This window comes from Columba livia, chromosome Z, assembly GCF_036013475.1.
Source record: "Columba livia isolate bColLiv1 breed racing homer chromosome Z, bColLiv1.pat.W.v2, whole genome shotgun sequence".
Classification (NCBI taxonomy): Eukaryota; Metazoa; Chordata; class Aves; order Columbiformes; family Columbidae; genus Columba; species Columba livia.
This window is the reverse complement of record NC_088642.1, coordinates 79,364,856-79,383,022: the sequence shown is the minus strand read 5'-3', so window position 1 is coordinate 79,383,022 and position 18,167 is coordinate 79,364,856. Positions and strand designations below refer to the sequence as shown.

Sequence of the window (18,167 nt, the reverse complement as noted above, 5' to 3'; positions counted from 1 at the left end):
CACTATACACTGTAAGAAATATTTTTCCTTCTTTCAGAAAAATACCAAGAAAGGACACTGGACTTATTTTCTCTAGCAGGAAGATTTTCCTTGACTCATCACACTTGCTTAAGGTTTTTTATTATATTACCTTTCTGCACGAGGAATACTAATATTGAGCAAATATATCATGCAATCAGTCACTCATTGGCTATGAAAGCCCTCTCACTTTTGAACTATGTACAAGTACAGATAGTTTAATATGGTAAATCCAAAAGACTCAGCAAAAATATCAGAGCAGATGTCACATTAGAAAGAAAAGTTGGAATTTTGGTTGAGAGTAATATTCTACAACAATTTCTGAAATAATTGTGTCTGGTGCCTTTGAAGTATCAAAGAACTATAACACTATTTTTTTTTTTCTTTTTTTTTTCAGAAATGCTGTTTCTTTTCCATGTTATTTGCGGACAATGTAGAACAAAAACAAAAATTGAATGAGAAAAATTTATTTGTGGGTATTAGTCTTCAGACTGTATGGAGCAACTGTGATAACAGCCAGTATTCTCTATGATCTCTCCTTTTTTCCTCATTCCTCCTCTAGATATCACACTTCTTGTCTAAACTACACTTAAAATGAAACAGATTTAATCAGTTGAAAGAGAAAGAGCATGCCATTGTAACATATTTCCATGTTCTAATACATTTTCAATTGGATTGCAAATTCCCCCATTTACTTTAAACACCCTTATATAAATATATATATATCTTGTACCTCAAATATATTTCCTCTTATACACTGTAAGCACACTATTTTCTCTGTTGAAAACTCTTTCACTGTTATAATACACAGATAAGTAATAAACACGTAAACATTGTCAAACAGAGAAATTAAGAGTAAGATATTATAGTTTTACAGTTTCAACAAAACTATAAAAACAACATTAGTAAGCTATAGTAGGTCTGTCAAGTACAAAATTTAAATAACAGAACATACCACAAAACATAAAACAATGCAAAAGAAATTAAATGCCTGTTTATTTACAAAAAAAGTGAAGGATACTTCTATGTACTTTGGACAACAAAACACGACTGTTCCACTGCTGTGTAAGAAACAGAGATGAGAAAAGCTTGGAGACCTGGGTTAGTATGCAAGTATGTGCTTCAGTCTGCCTCTAGGCATCACAACATACCACAGTCCAAAACCAATGGATCTTAGATGCTTATACACATTATTAACAATATCCACAACAATCTTAATATTACGGAGATGAAATACTAGTGCCAGATACCAAAGAATGATCCTAATCACAGAACCATGGAATGATTGAGACTAGAATGGACCTCTGGAGGACATCCAGTCCAATGCCTTGCTTACTCAGGGGCACATGGAGCTGTTTTCCGAGACTGTGTCTAGATGTTTTTTAAATATCTCCAAGGTAGGATACTCCACAACCTCTTTGGGTTACCTGTTCCAGTGCTCAGTCACCCCCACAGTGAAAAAGATTTCCTGATGTTCAGACAAAGCCTGTCTTTTGGTTTGTGTCCATTTCCTCTTCTCCTGTCACTAGGCACCACTAGAAAGAGCTGTATATGTCCTTTTTGCACCCTCCCTTGTGTACACATCGATGAGTTTCCCCATGAGACTTCTCTTCTCCAGGCTAAACAATCCCAGCTCTCTCAGCCTTTCCTCACAGGGCAGGTGCTTCTGTCCCTTAATCTTGCCAGAGGCCATTCTCTGGACTCTCTCCAGGATGTCAGCCTCTCATAGTGGTGAGCCCAGAGTTGGACACAATACTTCAGGTGTGACCTCACCAGTGGTGTGGAGTGGAAGGATCACCATCCTTGACCTGCTGGCAACAGTCCTCCTAAAGCAGCCTAGGATGCTGTTTGACTTTGCTGGAAGGGCACATTGCTGGCTCATGTTCAATGTGCTATCCACCAGAACCCCCTGCTTTTCTGCAAAGCCACTTTCCAGCCTTTCATCCACAGCACACAGTATTGCACAGGATTGTTCCTCCCCACGTACAGGACTTTGCACTTCTCCTTGCTGAATTTCACAAGGTTTCTGTCAATCTGTTTCTTCAGGTAGGTAAGGCCCCTCTGGATGGCAGCACAATCCTCTAGTATATCAACCACTCCTCCACGTTTTATGTCACCAGTGAGCTTGATGAGGGTGTCCTCTGACCCACCATCCAAATTATGAAGGTGAAAAATCCTACACAGTTTATGTAGAAACCTGAAGCACCCTAAGCACCTGATTCTTTTGGGACAAACTTTCTTGTACACTTAAACTACTAATACAACCAAGTCGCAAAAGATTTCATATCTTCAGTTCAGAGTGTCCTTGTAAGGCTATTTGAAATCTGGAAGCTAGGGTTAAAATTTATCTCTTCAGACAATACAGGTAAGCTAGTCCCATATGATACCTTTTAATCAAAGGACTTTTTAGGATATAAATATTTTGGTCTCTTTCATTTGTCTACTCCACCAAGATATGATCAGTGCTCTACAAGTACCTATTTCATTCCAGTGACTGTACAGGTACCTCTCACAGCTACTGAACACAGACAGCAAATTAGCATCGTTGAAACAAGAAGTAGCAAAAATACTATTTGGAAACTTAGAAAAAGTTTCTAATAATATCAAGTGCTGTGGCAGTGCACAGTCTCTCACCCCCCCTTTTCTACCCCTGCCTCCGCTGAGAACTGATGTGGCAGCTGCATGTGTGCACACCCCCCCCTCTTCCCCAACACCTCCCTCCTCTCCTGCAATGGGGCAAGTTAACAGCTCTTATTGTGAGACCCAGGCCAGAGTCATCAGGAGAGAGGAGGGAGCACACCAGCCCAGTAGGGGGGTGCAGAGGTCCATGTAGCCACAGTAGTGGGGTGCAGGGGTGCACGTAGCCACAGTAGGGGGGTGCAGAGAAGCCGTGAAGCTTGTAGACTGCCCACAGCCAGATCTGACAAGACTATAAAACGGGGTCCTCCGAGGCTGCTTTTTATGTGATCCTCTTCGAGCACGGGCCAAATTCTGCCACCAAGAGCTATCCCAGGACTGGGACGCCGTCTAAGGTAACCTTCCGAGAGAAAAATGGGACTGCCTCATCTCCACGTGTGGGTGAGCGATAACTTAGCTATTTCCTCACCAGATAAGCGAGTATATTAAATAATTCCTCGCCTCTTGGGCACGTGTTTTCTTCACTAGACCAGTGAGGGTATGCCATGCCTAAATTTAAGCACGTGTATTTTCCTGAAGTCAGGAATGGCTCTGGCATTGTTTTTGTTGAGCCACATGTATGCACACTGTGGATCTCCATTATTTTTATTTGCTGTACCCCAGTAATTTCCTCAAAATTGATATCCAAATCTGTATTTTGTGTTGCCAGAGTATCTGATTGTATAAACCCCATTTCTAATTGGTTGTTTTCCCAGACTTTCCCAGACATTTCCGGACAGAATAAAAGCCTGTTTTGAACTTGCTTGTCCGCCTAAAACTAACTTTGGGGTCCCTCCATGACAGGTGCTAATACCAACACCATAAATATTCATTGCCTTGTCACAAAAGGCATGATGTAGTTGTAATTCTCAGTGTAAGTGTTGTAGACATTTTAATTTGCTCAGATAAATATGAACCAAATAACTCTGAACCGATTCTGAATAGGTCTTAATCTAAAAATCTATGGACAACCCAGAATCTATAGACTAACCTACAGATTAGATAGAAGACAATCCTCTTACAGATTTGCCTTGGCCTATTGACTCCTGAACCCAAATCTTTTGAATCCATGCACAAGTCCAGAAAAAAAAAAAGAATTACTTTGTGTGTAATATGGAGCACTGGATAAGCAGAAGTCATGAGCATCTCTAGGAAAAGAGTCAATAGGAAACCCTGATATCACTGCCTGTGGTTGGAACAGTTTTCCAGGACAGTAACGGAATGACATTTCTGCATCCTCTGGGTGCTGCTGCTGTGCTCTATGTTAATTGCAAAACAGAAAAGCACTAGAACCTGCAGTCATCTTTTCAGAGTTCTGTGATGGTCCATTGGGATACAGATATATCTTGCTCAAATTATATCAATTTCACTTGTTTACCTTTATCAAGGTCATAATTTGTTTAAGAGAAAAGAATTCTTCGGGGGTGCAGATCAGATCAGGAAGCTCCAAAGACATAACTTTGTGATGAGCTGGGATTTTTTAATCTAGTTTGAAGTTAAAAAAAATATTGTCGGGAAATAAATAATGTAATGAAGTTAATAAAGTTAAATAATTAGCAATTGAATTGAAAAGACTGCCTATACTCCCTTACAATTTACTTGCTGTCATATCTACTTAACAAGATGTAATTTTCACCCACACATACATTTTACTTCTACTCTATGGCTTTTGGTGCATGCAGTTTGAAAACAAAGGAGTGTCAGATGCAATTCTGAGATGAAAAATGCTTAGGAAAGGCACAGAGAGAAATTCACTTGGTAAGAGAATGTGAAAATGTGTCTCAAACCAAGATACTCACTTCTATAGTTTAATCTTACCTATTCTAGTTACAAAACATCTAAATTGCAGTAGCTTCCCTCACACACTGTTCCTCAATTTATGCATTACTTGAATTTAATGCTCTACTTTTAGTTTTGGGAATTATGAAAGAAAATTAATTAAGCTTTTTTTGAGAAAGAAAATGAAAGTTATCTATTTAAACTGTTAGTTTTCTCTTAGAGATAATAAATTGCCAATCAAATATATTGAGTTCAGTTATTCTGATTTCTTAATAAAAATCACTGGTTTTGTAAGGCCTCAAAAGCATGTGCCAGAATATATTCTAAAGGATTCTGGGAATATAAGCATATTGAAAATCTAATGATTTTCTATTTCATAAATGTTGAATATTGTAATGAGATGTAACAATCTTTATTCAGCTGACTTGGCTTATAAAAATATCATTTATTGGTCTGAAGACTTCTTGCTAAACATGTTAATTTCTCTTATAAGGTCTAGCAATGTTTTCAGGTGTCAAAGTAGGAACAGAAACTGAAAAAAAAAATAAATTAGACTGGATAAGAGATACAGAACACTATTTTTTTTTAATAGTAATGCCATATGATATGATATGATATGATATGATATGATATGATATGATATGATATGATACGATATGAAATTATAACCAATAATTGAAATACAAAGATGTAGGCACTGGCAGAAAAGATTAAAGAACTCCATCCCTAGTCAAAATGCACAGACAATTTCATGGTGAAGGTAGAAAAGAAGGTATAATAACCAAACAAACACAACAGACAGCTACAAAGGGTGGACATAACAATCCTTTTTCTTGTTTCATTCAGGAGAGACAGACTCTATAGGAGTCTCTTTACTGATTCTTACAGGAATTAACTCAAGTTCCTTGAGACATATAGCTTGACTATAAGTGGTGAAATTTATGACCATGAAAGGGTGTTCTATCCATTGTCCTAGAAACAGAGATACAAAGAAGAAATGAGAGCATATCTATAGACATCATAAAGTAAAAGACTGTATGAGGAAACAGCAAAACAATGAAGAGGAGCTGAAGACTGATATGGGAGTGAAATTGAGAAAATGTTTATATTGAAAAGAAAAAAAAAAGCCAAAACAACATCACAGTTTCAAAATGTGTATGACATTTAACCACTTCTTCCATTTAGATATATCAGAGACACAGTGGATTAAAACATAATCACATCTATCACGGCCCAAAGCTATGATAAAAATGTTACTACCAGTAATTCCATCATGAACTAGTACGCTGACTGAGGTTGTGTCCTAGCTATGGAGACCATATCTTTATCATTTATGTCAGATTTATTCCTGAGGAGACCTGTTAATTGCACATACATTATTCTGTAGTATTGATTCTTCCATTCTGTAAGCAGAGGAAAAGAAATCAAGATCAACTGGGGTCTTATCTAGGTCTGGGAACAGGTAATGAACCTTGACTTTTCAGTGTTGTGTGACTGCTGCAGTCATTTATATGTGCAGAAATATAGTATACTCACTATGATATGTCTCTGCACAATCTGGAAAACAGAAGAAAACCATGCTGTAAAATAGTATTGACCTGCACACAAGAATCAGTTTGCAGCTGGAAAGTACAAAGCAAAGCTGCTTATCACTGCGAAGACATTAACTCTTTCTTATTCATATAAAACATGGTGTGGGAATCTAATGACTAGAAATGCTGACCAGAATTCTTCAGCCAGAGCCTACTCCAAAGGCCACATAAATCATCAGAACAAAAACACAGAATACATGTTCTTGGGAGAGTTTCTCATACCTCTTGACAAACAAACAAGTTCACATTGCCATCACACAATTTTTGACAGCTCTTCTATGGTGAGAAATAGTGAACTGAGACTGTTACTTCCATAGAAAAAGACAATTTTCTGACCATGACACTTTTTTCAATTTTGGTTGCAGATACAACTCTGAAACCACTGTACTTTATCTACAGGTCTTCAACAGGAAGTAACAGGAACATAGTTGTGACTCGTAGAAGAAGGTAATTATTACCCTGTCTTCGAGTTGCAAAAGTCTGTACAGATGTCATATTATAATGTTCTATTGTATCACACTTTCTTCTCTCATTTAGTGTTCGTAGATACATCAAAATTATGAATATGTATTATCAATAATAAATTCTTTTGTTTGTTGAATACTAAAAGTTAGCACACTGCAAACACAGAGGATATAATCTGTGAGAAACTGAGCAGTTGCTTCACAGGAGTGAGTTTTAAATACACAAAGGCAATACAACAATCTAAAATAAACACATGACAGAAAAAATGGTAAAGAATTTTTTTCAAAGTTAGGACAATAAAGCATTCTTTTAAAACCAAAATTTTGTCAGTAATGTCCTTAGTTTATTAAAATCCAGTCATCCAGATTCAGCAATGCTGCGATTCTGTTAAGGGCAATAAAATTAAACAAGATACTAATTTCCCTCATTATATCCTCTATTGTGATTATCTGAGACCTCATATTTTAATTACAATACAATAAATTTTAATAAGTAGAGACTGAGAAAGTAACTATAACCTTTCTAGGCTGCTTTGAGTACTCAAAAATTAAAAATAATATGTTCTTTGCATTTGATTTTTTCAGAGTTAAGAGAGGAAAATGAGTGAAGCAGTGGTTATGGATAATCATTGTTGGTGTCACTCTTTTTATCTGATGTCAGGATCTAGAAATTTGCTCAACCTTTCTAAATTAAAAGGATTTTTTCTTATATTTTCATTTATTTTTTCTTGTCAACAATATAGGTCTCCTATATATAGGCACATGCCGAATATGACATCTAGGAAGGAGAAATCAAAAACATAAACAGGAGCTAAAAGAGAAGACAATAGTTCTTCAGAAAAAGTTCAAAGTGGATGTTGAATCATTTTACAAGTCAACAATGTGACATTTTGACATATAAAGTAAATATTATGCTGGTATGTATAAAGGTAATGTTTTATGTGGAATACGGGATTATTCCTCTCTGCCCTGTTCTGGATAAATTGGAGATGGAGTGTTTACTTTTGTGAGGTATATGCATGTTGAAGCCACAGAACAGCAACATCAATGCTAAAAGATTTAACTATCTAACACATGGTGGGAAAGCTGAAGGCCCTGGCCTAGTTTGATCTGGAAAAGAGAAAACTATGAGCTATGGGAGAAAAATTTCAGGGTTTCCAGTAGCTGTTAGTTATTAGAAGAAAAGGGTAAACAACAGGTTGGTTTGTTTGTTTTGTGAAACTGATACACTGATCTTCTTTTGATGTTATTTATTTTTTTTTAATGCTCAGCATCCTTCTGTCTCTGAAGATATCTGTCTTTACATCTGATTTAGTCATATGCATGCCAGGCAGGACCAACATGTACTCCTTCGGGGACCTATTTGAACGTTATTTTATATTTGTTTCTCTCTTTGCATTTCTTTACAGTCTCATGCCTTTGAGATTTTGGATTAAGGAATAACATCTGAATCACTGACGACTTAGCACGTTCTACTGTGAGTAATTAAATTCATACTATGTTTGATTCTTTAAATCTAATTATATAAGAATATAGACAAGCCTACCTTCCCAGATGACAAATTATCATCTCAGTATAAAAATATGTGAAGCCTGAAATTCAAAGGAACATCCAAGATTGTACTTTAGTTGCACAGGCACTATGACTAGCCTGGAATGAAAGCAAAGTTGACTACACTCTGAGTTACAATTTCCTGTCAATCCATCAACCACTCACAGCAGTGTAAAGATTGTCTAGCAGGAAATGTATTTTGAAAAGATGGGATCCTCTAAGATGGCAGTGATTATAAAAAAGAAATGAAAAAAAATAAATATAGATATATATATATATTTGATATTTAATATAATACATAATAGAATATAATTATATAATAATAAAATAATATTTAATATTTCATAATATTAAATATTATAATAGTAAATATTATAACATTATGATATATTATATTAAATATATCTGAAGTATTAACTAATATTTTTCTAGGATCAATATTGTCTAGACGAAGAACATGAAATCTCAGCAGTGTCTCCATCATGACCACAGCTGTTAGTCTAGATTTAATTGTAGATTTTTTCTTGTATTAAGCATGCATGGTTTGAGAAGTGACACAGTATGATCAATTAAACTCAAAAGTGGGATGTTTAACGTGTTTTAGATTTTTTCAGGATCACAGATATATTGCACCAATTAATGAGATTCTTTAAGCAAAAGATGGTACAGGGAACTAAGTTTTCTGATATTCTGTGCTTCCCACATTGTATAGCTGTCCATCTGTACAGCAACTGCTATGACTCTGCCAAATTTTATGCTGTTCCATCATCTGTCCAGCTACTATTATAACCTACTGAGTGTTTAAATCAAGAAAGAAGTGAAGAATGATATGTCTCTGGGCAATTCCAAACTGCCTCTGTCTCCTCAGGGCCACAGAAGTAGTACATGACAGCAGAGAACTGGCAGAGCCTGGAACCCTTACAAGCCATAACTCCAACTATTCCCTAAGCCAGCATCATAAAAGTCTGAACTGAGGATCGCTGTGAAGTTTCATTTAGCTGAGCAGGTGAAGGACCAAGCTACCAAAGTGTATTTCACAAAGCAGTTTGCCACTTTCCACACTATATGGGTTTTCTGTCTTTTTTTTCTTTTTTTTTTACTACACTTCCTTGGAGTTTATCCTTTCCCTTCTCAACATCATGAATGTTTTTTCAACAAAATAAATCTTACCTTTAATTTAAAAATTAAAGAAATAGCCAAGGCAGGGTGGGAGGGGGTGGAGGAAGGGTGGAAGTACTTGGATTATCATTTTTGTTTCAATAATTTGGTAAAAAACAAAACAAACAACAACAGAACACACATACACACACACAAAACAACAACAACCCAACAACTTGAAAACATTCCTCTAAAATATTAGTTTGACCCAGATTGATCATTATTCACTATTCTACTCTCTTACTTTTGAGTCCCAGGTGTTATTGCAGATGTAAGATTGAACTGTATTAGAAAATAAATTATTCCACTGTTTTTGCTGTATAATGTGTAACACTTATCAAACTGGAGGTTGTATTCTGATCCAATTTATTCTAGCCTGGACCCACTGATATATTTTGTTGCACTGCTGTAACTATGCAGATTTTGAACTATCCGATCTGGTTTCATCTAATCTAAAAAACAACTCAACATTTTTCATTACTGAGAAGCATCTAAAATCAACTATAAATCTAAGCAGAAAAGGTCATTCTTAACGTGTTTCCTGATTTAAGCATCCAATGGATTAGAGAAGCAGCAGGGCAGACTGAAAATGTTTGTTGATATGCCAGAATAAGATGGATACCACCTGAGCTCTAAAATAAATCTACCCCTATTCCCAAAATCACTTCCCTCTGGCCTCAGAAATGTAAAAGCTAAAAAGATCAATATCAAATTTTCAGTGATGTAGTTTTTCATACTGAAGAGTATACTCAATCTGTTAGAATCTGATTTTCAAGAGACTGTAAAGACTGGCAGAAGTTCAACTTCCTTTAAAGACCTCGATGTAAGTTCATTAAGAACAGGTAAAACGGGTATAGAATAGGTTTAAATATATTAAATTGTTAATCTACTGCTTTGCATCTTCCCTTTGTAGCTTGATTTTCTCCTTGGAGATGTTAAGATGTCCCAGAAGCATACGTTCACCATAGTAATGTATTTTAAGCATATATGAATCATCTTATCACTAAAGTGACAAATAGAAGTATTTTAGATGCTGCCTTAAAATTTTAAATAGTTTTAGCAAATTAGCAACGGAAGCAGAGAGACTGCTTTCTACATAGATTTATCTGACATATTTTCAGAGAAGGCTGTTTCTCACAGTCACACAGATAAAATGTTCAAAGATGAAATCATTACATTACATTTAACACAAGGTCCAAAGTTTTAGTTTGACTTCATCATTACCTTAGAGCAAACACGAGAAGTTAAAACAAGCAGCCTTCATATTACTGAAGTCCCTCAGTCAAGCTTGCTACTACAGAGGAGATAGACAGAGGTCTGGCCAGGGCTGGGAACACACTGATAAGAAGATCCTGTTTACATTGAGGACTTTTCTGAGGATATGAAAGGTAAAAAGGGAAATGGAAAAAAGTAGTTAGAACCACAATAACAGGTTCTGAAAGTAAGATTAGGTAATTATTGTAGGTGCCTTCCAAATCAAAATACTCTAATTTTTTCAGCTTGGATCACTGTGCACACATTTACACAAAGCTCTTTCTCCTACCATGGAGTGGTTTTTGCCACCATTAGGACCTGCGGAGGTGCTGCCCACTTGGTGGATAGTCCAGGTTGTGTGACTCAAGCGACCATGGTGGTGCATATATGTGAAACATGAACCAGATTTCACACCACATGTGAAAGTACTCCTCTAGGCTCAGGGACTAACTCTTCAAATGTGTAATTTGTCTTGGTGGAGGGAGAGTCAGGCCTTTCTTGTGAAGAAAGTTCAATCCATTACATGATTGTTTGGGTAATGAAGATGTAAGAGGGGGCAACAAAGTAGTGGTCTTAGTAGTGTGATCTTGTGCAGCAGTGTCTGAGTCAACAACAGCAAGAATGATGGCAGAAGTTCAGCAACAGGCAGTGAAGGTGGCAATAGTGAACGTGATGTTTTCAGCCAGCACACCCAGAGGAAGCCAGATGTGGGCAGCTTCAAGTCTTCTGCCCCTCCTGACCACCTATAGAAGCAGGATAGTGAGGAAAAGGACCTTTAATATGAACAGAAGTATTATTTTGTCTTCATGGAAACAAGCTAAACTTTATCTAACAAAGATGGTAGCATATTAAAAGAAAGATAAAAGATCAAGTATTGTGTGAGCAGCTTAGATACAAGTGGTTGGAATATGATCATGATCAAGTGTTTCCCTTGTATTATATCTTGAATCACCAATTTTTGTTTCAGCTGATATCTCTGTATTTTTCCCAGTCTTTTCATACTGTAGTGTGAGTGTTAGAAGTACACTGTGAGTGGGTACAGAGAACTTTGATCTTCAAGTGCTTTTTTCATGCAGTGTTACCCAACAGATGTGACAGAAAATGCAAACACCTCACAGGATAAGTTTTCTCAGGAACAAATAGAACATCAGCATCTGGAGTATCTTCTGTAATTTGACAGCTCTGTTGTAAGTATCCTGATGTTTAAACCCATCTGTTTCAGTCACATTTCATGAAAACCATGATTGGGCTGTAACCCAAATCAGTTTTGGCAGAAGTATCTTAAAATCACTTAAGTCTGGAAAACTGTTTTCGTCTGCTGAACTTTTTAAGGGAGGACCATAGATGTATTGAAGGAGATAGACATAGCTGTTTTTCAGAGAAGGATATAGGTGATAATGACCATAAATCAGAAGTCTTACACCTGGGGGAGAAGGAGAGAAAAAAAAAAAAGAAAGAGAGAGATGCATTATAATAGAATATTGTATCTTCTCATCTGATTTATAACTTTGTTTTAAATAATGGTTTATGTATTCAACATAGCAAAGAGTAAAATCAATTATATCACATCAAACTGTACTTTTAAGACAGTTACAGCTTTCATTGAGTTTTGATTCTGGCCAATTGTTCCAAATAATAACTTTCAAAGCATCCACTATTGGCTTCCATTTATATTAGATAAAAGATTAGATTCGTTCTGCAGTGTTCATAGTTTTTATTTCTTTCAAGTATTGTGAAAGCTATGAAAAGATAGTTTAGTTCCTAAGTTCTCACAATTCCAATGCATCTAAAAATACATGGGAGTACAAACTCAATAGATAATTACAGTTGTGTGAAGACACAGACAGGTCTTTCAGACCTTGGAAATTTTTTTACAATATCCTCTGTGGAACTTCCTAATAAGTTCTTCAGAAAACAGAAAGTTTTCTTAATTTTCTTGACAAGCTGTCAAAAAGGGTCACAAAGTCAGCCTGAGAACATTATTTCAAGTAGCACAATAGAAGTAACTTATTGTGTATAAAAGCTTTCCATAGTAGTGGAAATTTCAATATGTGATTGTATCAGGGAAAATAGTCCAGTTCTATTAAATTAAATATGAGGTTATCTGTGAGATAATAACAAAGAAAAGCCAAAAAAAAAAAAAAAATCAAAACCTACCTCAAAAAGACAATGAACAAAAATTTAAGAAGGAGCAATTGAAAGTGGATTAATATTTTAGAGATGGCTATACTACCTTCATAATTCATTATGACAATGATCTCAGCTTAACTAAAACAATTGCACTGACAGTGTAAGTGACTGGGGTCCAGGGAAATGGGAGAAAGAGAAGCAGATAGCTGAGGGCAAGGAGTTAAGATTCAATAAAAAAAATGGTGGAGTTCTGGTGAGAGAAGTAGAGAAAGGAAAATAGAATTTACTGGGCAACAAAATTTAGATTTGGTCAATGGTGGACATTAATTTATAATGAGAATAAGTTTGGAGCAAGATGCAAGAAAAGGGAAGAGGGACGACTAAATTAGTAACAGCTTAGATACTGAGTTTGACCAAAGTGAACTTGACACCTTTTGAGGTCTCGTCTTCTTTCCTTCTATCAGTAAACACCTGTGCAATCTTCTGTTACAGTCTCTGGCCACCTGTCTCCTAATACTGGGCCGTTAAAAGAACTTAAATGTGGGAGGTTTATGAAATGAGCTAAATGACTTCAATATAACTCACAGGTAACTCAAGTGGATGCGTTTTTGCTGGAATAGCTATAGATCCAATTCATTTGCTCTACAATGCCTGCAAATTAAGTGTGCAAAACCCACACAAAATTATTATTCCATACTCTGAGAAGTTATCAGGTTGGGGGAAACCTTAATTTTGGCCCTTTGTTGATTTTCTTTATGTGTTTCATTACACAGCCACACACTTTTTTTTTTTTTCCAGGAGACAACGTGAAAAATGACCCAGTGTTGGAATGAATCTGAATCATCCGACAATAAATATTGTTGCCTGTCAATTCATTGCAGATAAAGGATGGATCAGAAGGGTCGAAGGACATGTCTGTTTATAAACAAAACAACAAAAACAACGAAAGGGATTATGACCGTTTAAAGTTTTTTCACGTTTCTGTACAAATACAAACAGATGTAAAGGTTCACCTGTGTCAATTAACCTTGTTTTCTGATAACTACAAATTGGATATTCCTTTTTTTTCACCTGGTGTCAATATTTTTCAGTTGTGTTCTGTCTGTGGGCATGTCTGAATTTTATCTTACAGCAAATGACTGTTTCTGTAGAAACCTTCTTCACATGCGTTTGACAGAAAGAACAGGTATTTTGGAGAAGCAGTAGCTAATTCATAGTGAAGTGTTGATGTACACAGTCCCAGACTGCTTCTTATGAAATTAGTTATATTGGAAATCAAAATCAGACTAAATGAGACATGAAAGGTGAATAAAACCCAGGGGACTGTAGACATGCTTTTGCTGGCTTCTTCCACCCGTTTTCTGATGCATTTTTCCTTTCTTGTCTCCCAGGGAAAATCAAATGTGAACTGTTGACCCACATGTTCAAAACAGATGTCCAAGAAAGACTGCAATAATCAGATGTACACTCCTGTGTGTGTTTGTGTGTACATATTCAGACACACTCCTGCAGTTGTGTAGGCAGCAACCACTTCACAAACGATATTTTACTTGCTAGCTAATTTTGACCTAACATGTCACTATAAAAATTTAGGCCTGACAGAATCTGCCTAATACTATACACCTCACTCTCAGTCTTGCTCATGTTATCTTAGGTGCTTAACAGTGAACGCTGTGAGTAATCATAGAGAAGGCAATATAACTATTCTTCACAAGCAATTAAAGCTAAGATTCAACTCTCTATTAAGACTGCAAGTCTCTTCTTCACTAGTATTTATTTATATAGAGAGAAATATAGAGAAAGACTATACTAATAAGTAGTTTATACTATTAATACAATATAAGAGTGCTTGTGCTAGCAGCTGATCATCATTCATTTCTGAAATATAAAAATAAGGCTTATTCCAGATTCTAATCAATATTAATTGGGAATGCAATCATATAAGATAAAACCACAAGTTCCTCTGAACCAGCAATAAAGAAAAAAAACATAAAGGCAGAACTCAGGAAAAAAAAAAATACCCACAAATATCGAAGCTGATGGCATATTTTCCATCAAAAAAGCTCTCTATAAATAGTCATAAGCTTCTGAATATTTTGAAATTATTAATATAGGATGAAGAAGGTTGTAGAAGTTTTCTGGGTGTGTCTGAAATGGGACCCTGCTCAGTCTCTCCCTTGTGACATAAGGAATATCTTAGCTTCACTATCATTGCTTAACTTAGATGAAATTTGGAGAGTATCACAAGGTGAAATTAATGTTTACACATTTAAAGCATTTTCTTAATCCCTCTAGCAGAAACTAGAAAGAAGTACTATCTCTAAATCTATAAGAAACCCAGAAAGCATATTGTATTGTTAACAAAGATTGTTTGTATTCTCTCCAAGAGAAAATAAGTAGGCTTTTGCATTTTATGCAATTTCAGTTTCTGTGTGCATTTAGTCTGCAGCAGCAGATAAATTATAAGGCTACATGTGCAATCCTGTGGTAAAGACGAGTCATAGCTACATTATCTTAAAAAAAAATTTGAAAAGCTCTACATAAAAAGAAAAAATATGAGAAAAATGACTAATGGATACAACTTCTGTATTTGCTTTACCGACTGTGAATGGTGAATTCAAGAAAAAAGTGGCCAGCATACAATCTAAGCATATGCAGAAGATACAGCCCCTGCTACAGTTTTCCTAATATTTCTCAAATTAAACAACACTACTTCATATTAATGGACAATCTCAGATAGTTTGGCCTTGACCTTGTTGGGCAAGACATAGGGATGATTAAACTGAACAGAAAGATCAACATTAGATGATAAATAGCTGAGATGCAGTCAGAGAGTATTTTAGTGGTTAATCTCTTAATTTTAATTTTTTTTAAATCAAGAGACGCACTCACCAGTTTTACTCACAAAGCAGAAATCACATCTTTGCACTGGTCAATAGACAAGGTTGCATACTGAGTGAAAACCCCTTTCTGTGTCTACAGATCTAGTAAACCATGAATGAGTACCACATTGCTATGAAAACCAAGAAGTCTTCAGACAGTACAGAACATTCTCCTCCCATGCAGGTGTTATGTCCATGAATTCAGAAAGCTTCTGTGTCTGGTCTTAGCTTCAGGAGAAACTTCACACTTCTGGAACAGCACAGTCAATCATGTTCATTTAATCCTATCTCAGAATTCAGAAATAAGTTTCCAGATTGAGAATACTGTATCAGAGCTAATAAAGACATGAGTCCTCCTGCATTCAAAGGATATACAAATAAGAGAAGCATATTACTCATTTGGAAATTATTACTCAATTAGACATTTATCTGTGACTGAACGTTCTGAAACCATTCTAGTAATGCAGTGCTATCCTCTGTTAGTATTGATATTATTACAAGATTAACCTTTAATTAATCTGTTGTGCAAATATATTATACATCCACAGCCTGTTTTTAAGATTTTTACCAACACATGTCAGAACAACTTATAAAAAAATATATTAGTTGTAGTTCTTTGTAATCGCTATATTACTTTGCAATCTTGACTTGTCTCAGCTGCGTCCCCTGACCCAATATTTATACTGAATGCATGGGCAAGTTTTGGCCAGGATGGAGTTAAATTTAACCGTTGTAGCTTGTATGGGGCTATTTGGATTTGTGTTGAAAACAGTGTTGATAACATAGGGACGTTTCAGTTAATTTTGAACAGTGCAACATCAAGGACTTTTCTGCTTCTCACATCCCCTGCCAGTGAATAGCCTGGGAGAGCACAAGAAATTTGGAGGTGCCACAGATGGAACAGTCGATCCCAGCTGACCAAAGGGATATCTGATCCCAGATGATGTCGTGCAATGAAAGCTGGAAGGAAGAAGGAAGGGGGGACTTTCAGAGTCATGGCTTTTGTCTTCTCAAGTAACTGTTATGCATGATGAAGCCCTGCTTTCCTGGCAACGGCTGAACACCTGCCTGACCACGGGAAGTGGTGAATGGATTCCTTGTTTTGCTTTGCCTGTGCATTCAGCTTTTGCTTTATCTATTATGTAATTTTACTCTCATCACATGAAATATTGCATATTTAACCTTTCAGATATTTTCTCTGAAAAGTAATTTAGAAAAAGAAAAAAAAAAAAAAACAGAAGAATTCAAATTTTAAATTTTCCTATGTATTCTTCCAAGAAGTTGCTGTCTCAGAAAAAGCTTTTTTTCACAAATCTGGTGAAGGAATTTTGTACAATATGTTCACAAAAATAACCTGTAACTATACAATCAGCAGTTTCTGAAAGACAAAAATTAAAGTTTTTTAAGTGTTTAGAATTTTTTACTTAAAAGCAATCTGAATTAATGTCACGCCTTCATGAGTATTGATTTGTAGCCCACTAGTACACAAAGCAGAATGAAGGGTCTTGAAGCAGCAATAAAATCTAAAAAGCTTGCAACCTAAGATTCAAGATCATCAAAGGATTCAAAGGGTAAGATCATTTATTGTTAGACATATATGTGCAACTATGATACCATCTCAATTTAGAGTTTAATTTAGTATTCTGGGACATGGGGACATTATCATTCCATACTTTACCTGAGAATCCAGGGTTCCCCATATAGTTTTCTAAATATTCTCAGCCAGTGTACTTGTCGTACATGAGAATATACATGAGGATTTGGTCTGTTTTTGTCCTGTACCTTGATGGGGATATCACCACAATCCTGTGTCAGTCCCACTGTAGATATGAATATTCAAGTATGTTCAAAGTGTGCTTTTTTCTCTTAATTATTATGTTTGCAGGACTGCGTAGCCCTTTGAGTTGTTTTTTTCTCTTTTTCAGATATAAATCTATGTGTGTGTAAACACTTGGAATGTTTAAAAGAATGATTCCTTCAGAATAAATGCAAAAAATAGGAAAGTAACTAGGGTTTTTTTTTTTGTTATTTTTTTCATCTCTGCAGCATAGCTTACCTACTGATTTGAAAACATATTTTATTTTGTTAATAGGCTTTGGATTACAGTTCAGAGAGCAATGACACAGGACAAATGTAATTTAATATGCAGCATTTTTTGCTGTTTTTTGTTATTGAAAGTAACCTTTGAGTTTACCAGATGGCTGTATTACATGTGAGCCAATTAGAGCTGTTACTGTATTTGTACATAGAAGACCATAACATCTTTAGATATTTCCTTCCGCACACAGGGCCAAGTGAAACATTGTGGAACACCTTTACCACAAAATATTCTATTGCAATATTCAGTTTATAAAGAAAGGCAACAACTCATTCATTCAAGCTCTTAACCCTGTGTTCTGCTCCATAATGGAACAGTATCTCCTTCAAGGTAAAAGATAATTATGGAATATGTTAAAAGAACAGATAAATATCATAGTCTTATGCTGCAAAATTTATCTGATAATTCATTTTGTGATCTTAGCTTGTTTAGATTTTATTACTATTGCTCAATATTATATTTTAAGGAAAAGCGTACAAGACAGAAAAATACAGTAGTTCCTTGACGTGAAGCAGAAAATGTCTGGAAGGCAAAGTTTGAGAAAAGAAGGTTCTTATAAGAAGCT

General features: G+C 35.7%; 2 long non-coding RNA genes across 2 annotated transcripts; both read left to right on the top strand.

The window, feature by feature from the left end:
- The first annotated feature begins 6,427 nt into the window (after positions 1-6,427).
- LOC110356825 (uncharacterized) lies at positions 6,428-8,007 on the top strand. The gene is made up of 3 exons (XR_002410129.2): positions 6,428-6,512; positions 7,273-7,446; positions 7,939-8,007. It is a non-coding gene; the product is annotated as an uncharacterized LOC110356825 (long non-coding RNA).
- Positions 8,008-10,909: 2,902 nt separating this feature from the next.
- Positions 10,910-16,920, top strand: LOC135577240 (uncharacterized). Its single transcript, XR_010468783.1, has 3 exons — positions 10,910-11,679; positions 13,115-13,209; positions 13,421-16,920. It is a non-coding gene; the product is annotated as an uncharacterized LOC135577240 (long non-coding RNA).
- Positions 16,921-18,167: the final 1,247 nt, after the last annotated feature.